Here is an 8,649-nt window from a genome sequence, read left to right on the forward strand (position 1 = left end):
CTGCTGCCCCCCCAGTTCCCCGCAGCCCAGCGCCCCCTGCTGCCCCCCGTTACCCGCAGCCCAGCGCCCCCTGCGCCCCCCCCAGTTCCCGGCAGCCCAGCGCCCCCAGCGCCCCCCCAGTTCCCTGCAGCCCAGCGCCCCCAGCGCCCCCCCCAGTTCCCCGCAGCCCAGCGCCCCCCCAGTTCCCCGCAGCCCAGCGCCCCCAGCGCCCCCCCGTTCCCGCAGCCCAGCACCCACTAGATCGGTGGGCTCTTGCTCAGGAGTTGCCTCTCCTGGGTTCCAGCCATTCTTGCCCTGGGCTGGGGGAGGCTGAGTGGGGCCCCAGGTGCCAGGCGCCCCGGAAGGGCGGGCGCGGAGGCAGCTCCCCAGGCAGTGGCATAAAGAGGCGCCTGCCCAGACGAGGCCCCAGGGGTACCGGGAGGGGGGGGGTGTTACCAGGGCAGGGTCCAGCCTGTGACGTAGTGGGGGTACCTGGCTGGTTTCTATGCTGCTGGCTCTGGGGGAACCCCCACTGGCTGCCGTGGGTACCACGACCCAGCACAACAGGATGAGTCACTATGCAAACCAGTGGCCAGACACCCCCATGGAGAGGAACAAAGGAAGGGGGATGCTGCCCTGGCTGGGGGGCAGGGCTGGAGGAGGGTTAGTTAGTTGCTGTCTGGGGGCATGGAGGAGACAGCCTAGGAGAAGGGGCTGGAGTTTAGGGGCCCAGGCTCCCCCATCTCAAGGGGGCTGAGGCATCCTAGCCCAGCTCTGTGACCAGATTCCATCTGTGCTGTGCTGTATCCTGGAGAGGCAATAAACTTCCTCTATTCCACCGGCTGGTGCAGTCTGTTTGGGCCATTTCGGGGTGCAGGAGAGGGGGGACCCCAACGCGCCGTCACGCAGCCCTCCAGCTGCTGTGGGGGGAGGGGCCTGGCAGAGAACACGCTCCAGCCCCACTCACTCCAGAGCGGCGAAGGGGGGGCCCCTCTCGTCCTGGCCCTGCCCCCACCTGCCCCCTGGCCAGAGGCTGGAGCCTGCAGGCACAAGCCGGCCCGTGGGGAGACTCTTGGAGCTAGGCCCCCATGGTCAAGCAACACACGGCTTTACCGGCCCGGCTGTAACGTGGCCATCGCACCCCCACCCTGGGGGCACTGCCCGAGAGCTGTGGCAGGTGCTTGGATGGAGCGGGGGGGGGAGGGGGGGGGATTGAGCTAGGCCTGCACTGGTAACTGGGTGTTTGTGGAGGGCACTCAGGTCGGGGGGGGGGGAGGTTCAGGGCAGGAGGCTGGGTTGTGGGAGGGTGCAGGGTCAGGGCAGAGGAGAGGGGGGTTTGGGGTAGGGATCTGGGGGGAGTCCAGGGCAGAGGTCTGGGGAGGGGGTGTTCTGGGCATGGGGCGGGGGAGGGGGCTCAGGGCAGTGGTCTGGGGAGGGGGTGTTCTGGGCATAGGGCGGGGGAGGGGGCTCAGGGCAGGGGTCTGGGGAGGGGGTTTTCTGGGCATGGGGCGGGGGAGGGGGCTCAGGGCAGGGGTCTGGGTAGGGGGTGTTCTGGGCATGGGGCGGGGGCGGGGGCTCAGGGCAGGGGTCTGGGGAGGGGGTGTTCTGGGCATGGGGCAGGGGAGGGGGCTCAGGGCAGGGGTCTGGGGAGGGGGTGTTCTGGGCATGGGGCGGGGGAGGGGGCTCAGGGCAGGGGTCTGGGGAGGGGGTGTTCTGGGCATGGGGCGGGGGAGGGGGCTCAGGGCAGGGGTCTGGGGAGGGGGTGTTCTGGGCATGGAGTGGGGGAGGGGGCTCAGGGCAGGGGTCTGGGGAGGGGGTGTTCTGGGCATGGAGTGGGGGCGGGGGAGGGGGCTCAGGGCAGGGGTCTGGGGAGGGGGTGTTCTGGGCATGGGGTGGGGGAGGGGGCTCAGGGCTGGGGGTGCCACCACCGTGCTGCCCAAGCACTAGGTCCCCGACCCTGCACCCCCATCCGGCCAGTGGAGGGGAAGGTTTCTTGGGCCTCAGGGACGGGACCAGGCGGCCGATTTCCGGGGGGGGGGGCTCCCACTCCCCTCCCCTCCTCCTACCAGCCGAAACTGACTCGCCCGCCTCCTCCCAGCCCCAGGTGCTGTGAGCTGGCCCCTGGGCTTCAGGAAGCGAGAGGCTGCAGGAGCCGCCTCAGTGAGCCACGTCCGCCCCCCCCCCTTGCAAATAGTGCTGCAGCACCTGGGGAAACTGAGGCACACCCCCACCCCCACCCCGCGTCACTGCAGAGCCGCATGGGACGCTCGGATCCCACAGAGCCCCGCGGTGCCTGCGGCCCCCGAGCGAACACGCAGCCGGCCCCCCACGGCGCCCCACCCTGCGCGAGGGCCGAGCTGCCCAAGGCCCGGGGGGGGGCCAGACCCGCCCCCAGCCCGCCAGGCTCCTCCCGGGCGGCCGCAGCCAGAGCGGGAGCGGCCCCGGCGTGAACGAGCCCGGCTGAGCGGGGCCCTGGCCCGGGGGGCAGGGGCCGAACCCGGGGACCTGGCGCCGCTTGGCGTGAAGCCCGGAGCAGCCTCCTGCCGGCGGAGCGACCGGGGGGGGAGGGACCCAGCGAGCCCCCGCCCTGACCCCGTCCTGCAGCCCAGCGCCCCCTGCGCCCCCCCAGTTCCCTGCAGCCCAGCGCCCCCTGCGCCCCCCAGTTCCCCGCAGCCCAGCGCCCCCCCAGTTCCCCGCAGTCCAGCGCCCCCTGCGCTCCCCCAGTTCCCTGCAGCCCAGCGCCCCCTGCGCCCCCCCAGGACCCGCAGCCCAGCGCCCCCTGCTGCCCCCCCAGTTCCCTGCAGCCCAGCGCCCCCTGCGCCCCCCCAGGACCCGCAGCCCAGCGCCCCCTGCTGCCCCCCCAGTTCCCCGCAGCCCAGCGCCCCCTGCGCCGCCCCAGTTCCCCGCAGCCCAGCGCCCCCTGCGCCCCCCCAGTTCCCCACAGCCCAGCGCCCCCTGCGCCCCCCCGTTCCCCGCAGCCCAGCGCCCCCTGCGCCCCCCCATTCCCGCAGCCCAGCGCCCCCTGCGCCCCCCCGTTCCCCGCAGCCCAGCGCCCCCTGCGCCCCCCCCAGTTCCCCACAGCCCAGCGCCCCCTGCGCCCCCCCCGTATCCGCAGCCCAGCACCCACTAGATCAGTGGGCTCTTGCTCAGGAGTTGCCTCTCCTGGGTTCCAGCCATTCTTGCCCTGGGCTGGGGGAGGCTGAGTGGGGCCCCAGGTGCCAGGCGCCCCGGAAGGGCGGGCGCGGAGGCAGCTCCCCAGGCAGTGGCATAAAGAGGCGCCTGCCCAGACGAGGCCCCAGGGGTACCGAGAGGGGGGGGTGTTACCAGGGGCAGGGTCCAGCCCTCCAGCTGCTGTGGGGGGAGGGGCCTGGCAGAGAACACGCCCCAGCCCCACTCACTCCAGAGCGGCGAAGGGGGGGCCCCTCTCGTCCTGGCCCTGCCCCCACCTGCCCCCTGGCCAGAGGCTGGAGCCTGCAGGCACAAGCCGGCCCGTGGGGAGATGCTTGGAGCTAGGCCCCCATGGTCAAGCAACACACGGCTTTACCGGCCCGGCTGTAACGTGGGCATTGCACCCCCACCCTGGGCACTGCCCGAGAGCCGTGGCTCCTGGGGGTGGTGTGGCCCGGCTGTAACGTGGGCATCGCACCCCCACCCTGGTGGGCACTGCCCGAGCGCCGTGGCTCCTGGGGGTGGCGTGACCCGGCTGTAATGTGGGCATCACACCCCCACCCTGGGGGTACTGCCCAAGCGCCGTGGCTCCCGGGGGTGGTATGGCCCGGCTGTAACATGGGCATCACACCCCCACCCTGGGGGCACTGCCCAAGCGCCATGGCTCCCGGGGGTGGCGTGACCCGGCTGTAACGTGGGCATCACACCCCCACCCTGGGGGCACTGCCCAAGCGCCGTGGCTCCTGGGGGTGGCGTGACCCGGCTGTAACGTGGGCATCACACCCCCACCCTGGGGGCACTGCCCGAGCGCCGTGGCTCCTGGGGGTGGCGTGACCCGGCTGTAACGTGGGCATCACACCCCCACCCTGGGCACTGCCCAAGCGCCGTGGCTCCTGGGGGTGGCGTGACCCGGCTGTAACGTGGGCATCACACCCCCACCCTGGGGGCACTGCCCAAGCGCCGTGGCTCCCGGGGGTGGCGTGACCCGGCTGTAACGTGGGCATCACACCCCCACCCTGGGGGCACTGCCCAAGCGCCGTGGCTCCTGGGGGTGGCGTGACCCGGCTGTAACGTGGGCATCACACCCTCACCCTGGGGGCACTGCCCGAGCGCCGTGGCTCCCGGGGGTGGCGTGGCCCGGCTGTAACGTGGCCATTGTACCCCCACCCTGGGGGCACTGCCCGAGCGCCGTGGCTCCTGGGGGTGGCGTGGCCTGGCTGTAACGTTGGCATCGCACCCCTACCCTGGCGGGCACTGCCTGAGCACTATGGCTCCCGGGGTGGTGTGGCCCGGCTGTGTGGTCGCCGGGGTGGCTGCGGAGGTCACTGCCAAATGTCTCCTGTGATCACGGTGATTTGGGGGGCCTGGGAAATATGGCGAGACGTGTGAACAAAAGGAGGGCTGCTGCCCCACACTAAGGGCGTGTAGGGTAAACTGAGGCAGCCCTAAATGCGCTAGTAGGCCTCTGAACAGCATGACTCCATTCTAGGATTAAGGCCTGGGAACACTACAGTCAGGATAAGAAATGCAGGCAGTGAAACAACCCTGGGCACCATAGCAACCACATTGTAGGACACTCGCCAGGACTCCAGTTGGTAACATTCCTCAATTTGCTTCACTGTCTTGCTTCACTCCTAGATAATGAGCCTGAGGACCAAGCGCGGCACCAACTCAAGGCCAGACCCGCCTGCTGTGGAAACATCATCCCCTCTGCAGACTAAGATGTTAATACTGTTGTGCTGACATGTTTTGGCATTTGAACAGGAGGCACCTGGATATTATGGCTGAGCTGTTCCATGCGATGGGCGGAGATACCATGTAGCCTTTAGTAGTTCTATTGGCTTCTGTGCTCATTGCGTCTTGCTGCTCCACCTAGCAACTCAGTTTTCCTCCGTCCACCTGCTGACTATAACCTACCGTGTCGTTAATTACCCAGCGTTCCCCAGGGTAACCCCCGCGTGTCACTCGTCAGCTGGTGTATAATAAATCCTCCGCTTGTTCCCTGCATCCAACCGAGCGCGTGGCCAGGGAGCCTCTGGAGTTTTATTGTATCTGTACATCTAGGAGCCCGTGTTCACAGTGAGACCAGAGCCGGCCACAGCTCCGCTTTGAAGAAGGCCCGTGGCCCGAGTCGGCTGGGCGGGGCGCGGGGGGGAGCTCTACATTCCACCAGTAGCTGGGGGGGGCTCCCCAGTGCATCTCCCCGCATGCCCAGCCTGGATCCTGGCAGGGGAGGGATGCCTGTGCAGGGCGGGGGGGTGCCACCACCGTGCTGCCCAAGCACTAGGTCCCCGACCCTGCACCCCCATCCGGCCAGTGGAGGGGAAGGTTTCTTGGGCCTCAGGGACGGGACCAGGCAGCCGTATTCCCGGGGGGGGGGGCTCCCACTCCCCTCCCCTCCCCTCCCCCTACCAGCCGAAACTGACTCGCCCGCCTCCTCCCAGCCCCAGGTGCTGTGAGCTGGCCCCTGGGCTTCAGGAAGCGAGAGGCTGCAGGAGCCGCCCCAGTGAGCCACGTCCGCCTCCCCCCCTTGCAAATAGTGCTGCAGCACCTGGGGAAACTGAGGCACACCCCCACCCCCACCCCGCGTCACTGCAGAGCCGCATGGGACGCTCGGATCCCACAGAGCCCCGCGGTGCCTGCGGCCCCCGAGCGAACACGCAGCCGGCCCCCCACGGCGCCCCACCCTGCGCGAGGGCCGAGCTGCCCAAGGCCCGGGGGGGGCCAGACCCGCCCCCAGCCCGCCAGGCTCCTCCTGGGCGGCTGCAGCCAGAGCGGGAGCGGCCCCGGCGTGAACGAGCCCGGCTGAGCGGGGCCCTGGCCCGGGGGGCAGGGGCCGAACCCGGGGACCTGGCGCCGCTTGGCGTGAAGCCCGGAGCAGCCTCCTGCCAGCGGAGCGACCAGGGGGGAGGGACCCAGCGAGCCCCCGCCCTGACCCCGTCCTGCAGCCCAGCGCCCCCTGCGCCCCCCCAGTTCCCCGCAGCCCAGCGCCCCCTGCGCCCCCCCAGTTCCACGCAGCCCAGTGCCCCCTGCGCCCCCCCCAGTTCCCCGCAGTCCAGCGCCCCCTGCGCCCTCCCCAGTTCCCCGCAGTCCAGCGCCCCCTGCTGCCCCCCCAGTTCCCTGCAGTCCAGCGCCCCCTGCGCCCCCCCGTTCCCGCAGCCCAGCGCCTCCTGCTGCCCCCCCCGTTCCCGCAGCCCAGCGCCCCCTGCTGCCCCCCCGTTCCCGCAGCCCAGCGCCCCCTGCTGCCCCCCCAGTTCCCCGCAGCCCAGCGCCCCCCCCGTTCCCGCAGCCCAGCACCCACTAGATCAGTGGGCTATTGCTCAGGAGTTGCCTCTCCTGGGTTCCAGGCATTCCTGCCCTGGGCTGGGGGAGGCTGAGTGGGGCCCCCAGGTGCCAGGCGCCCCGGAAGGGCGGGCGCGGAGGCAGCTCCCCAGGCAGTGGCATAAAGAGGCGCCTGCCCAGACGAGGCCCCAGGGGTACCGAGAGGGGGGGGTGTTACCAGGGGCAGGGTCCAGCCCTCCAGCTGCTGTGGGGGGAGGGGCCTGGCAGAGAACACGCTCCAGCCCCACTCACTCCAGAGCGGCGAAGGGGGGGCCCCTCTCGTCCTGGCCCTGCCCCCACCTGCCCCCTGGCCAGAGGCTGGAGCCTGCAGGCACAAGCCGGCCCGTGGGGAGACGCTTGGAGCTAGGCCCCCATGGTCAAGCAACACACGGCTTTACCGGCCCGGCTGTAACGTGGGCATTGCACCCCCACCCTGGGCACTGCCCGAGAGCCGTGGCAGGTGCTTGGACGGAGCGGGGGGGGGGGGGGGGATTGAGCTAGGCCTGCACCGGTAACTGGGTGTTTGTGGAGGGCACTCAGGTGGGGGGGGGGAGGTTCAGGGTAGGAAGCTGGGTTGTGGGAGGGTGCAGGGTCAGGGCAGGGGAGAGGAGGGTTTGGAGTCTGGGGGGAGTCCAGGGCAGGGGTCTGGGGAGGGGGTGTTCTGGGCATGGGGCGGGGGAGGGGGCTCAGGGCAGGGGTCTGGGGAGGGGGTGTTCTGGGCATAGGGCGGGGGAGGGGGCTCAGGGCAGGGGTCTGGGGAGGGGGTGTTCTGGGCATGGAGTGGGGGAGGGGGCTCAGGGCAGGGGTCTGGGGAGGGGGTGTTCTGGGCCTGGGGCGGGGGAGGGGGCTCAGGGCAGGGGTCTGGGGAGGGGGTGTTCTGGGCATGGAGTGGGGGAGGGGGCTCAGGGCAGGGGTCTGGGGAGGGGGTGTTCTGGGCCTGGGGCGGGGGAGGGGGCTCAGGGCAGGGGTCTGGGGAGGGGGTGTTCTGGGCATGGAGTGGGGGAGGGGGCTCAGGGCAGGGGTCTGGGGAGGGGGTGTTCTGGGCATGGGGTGGGGGAGGGGGCTCAGGGCAGGGGTCTGGGGAGGGGGTGTTCTGGGCATGGGGTGGGGGAGGGGGCTCAGGGCTGGGGGTGCCACCACCGTGCTGCCCAAGCACTAGGTCCCCGACCCTGCACCCCCATCCGGCCAGTGGAGGGGAAGGTTTCTTGGGCCTCAGGGACGGGACCAGGCAGCCGATTTCCGGGGGGGGGGGCTCCCACTCCCCTCCCCTCCTCCTACCAGCCGAAACTGACTCGCCCGCCTCCTCCCAGCCCCAGGTGCTGTGAGCTGGCCCCTGGGCTTCAGGAAGCGAGAGGCTGCAGGAGCCGCCCCAGTGAGCCACGTCCGCCCCCCCCTCTTGCAAATAGTGCTGCAGCACCTGGGGAAACTGAGGCACACCCCCACCCCCACCCCGCGTCACTGCAGAGCCGCATGGGACGCTCGGATCCCACAGAGCCCCGCGGTGCCTGCGGCCCCCGAGCGAACACGCAGCCGGCCCCCCACGGCGCCCCACCCTGCGCGAGGGCCGAGCTGCCCAAGGCCCGGGGGGGGCCAGACCCGCCCCCAGCCCGCCAGGCTCCTCCCGGGCGGCCGCAGCCAGAGCGGGAGCGGCCCCGGCGTGAACGAGCCCGGCTGAGCGGGGCCCTGGCCCGGGGGGCAGGGGCCGAACCCGGGGACCTGGCGCCGCTTGGCGTGAAGCCCGGAGCAGCCTCCTGCAGGCGGAGCGACCGGGGGGGAGGGACCCGGCGAGCCCCGGCCCTGACCCCCTCCTGCAGCCCAGCGCCCCCTGCGCCCCCCCAGTTCCCCGCAGCCCAGCGCCCCCCCAGTTCCCCGCAGTCCAGCGCCCCCTGCGCTCCCCCAGTTCCCCGCAGCCCAGCGCCCCCTGCTGCCCCCCCCGTTCCCGCAGCCCAGCGCCCCCTGCTGCCCCCCCGTTCCCGCAGCCCAGCGCCCCCTGCTGCCCCCCCCGTTCCCCGCAGCCCAGCGCCCCCAGCGCCCCCCCGTTCCCGCAGCGCAGCGCCCCTGCGCCCCCCCGTTCCCGCAGCCCAGCGCCCCCCCAGTTCCCCGCAGCCCAGCGCCCCCTGCGCCCCCCCGTTCCCGCAGCCCAGCGCCCCCCCAGTTCCCCACAGCCGAGCGCCCCCTGCG

Source organism: Pelodiscus sinensis, chromosome 31 (genome assembly GCF_052426305.1).
Source record: "Pelodiscus sinensis isolate ZL-2025 chromosome 31, ASM5242630v1, whole genome shotgun sequence".
Lineage (NCBI taxonomy): Eukaryota > Metazoa > Chordata > Testudines > Trionychidae > Pelodiscus > Pelodiscus sinensis.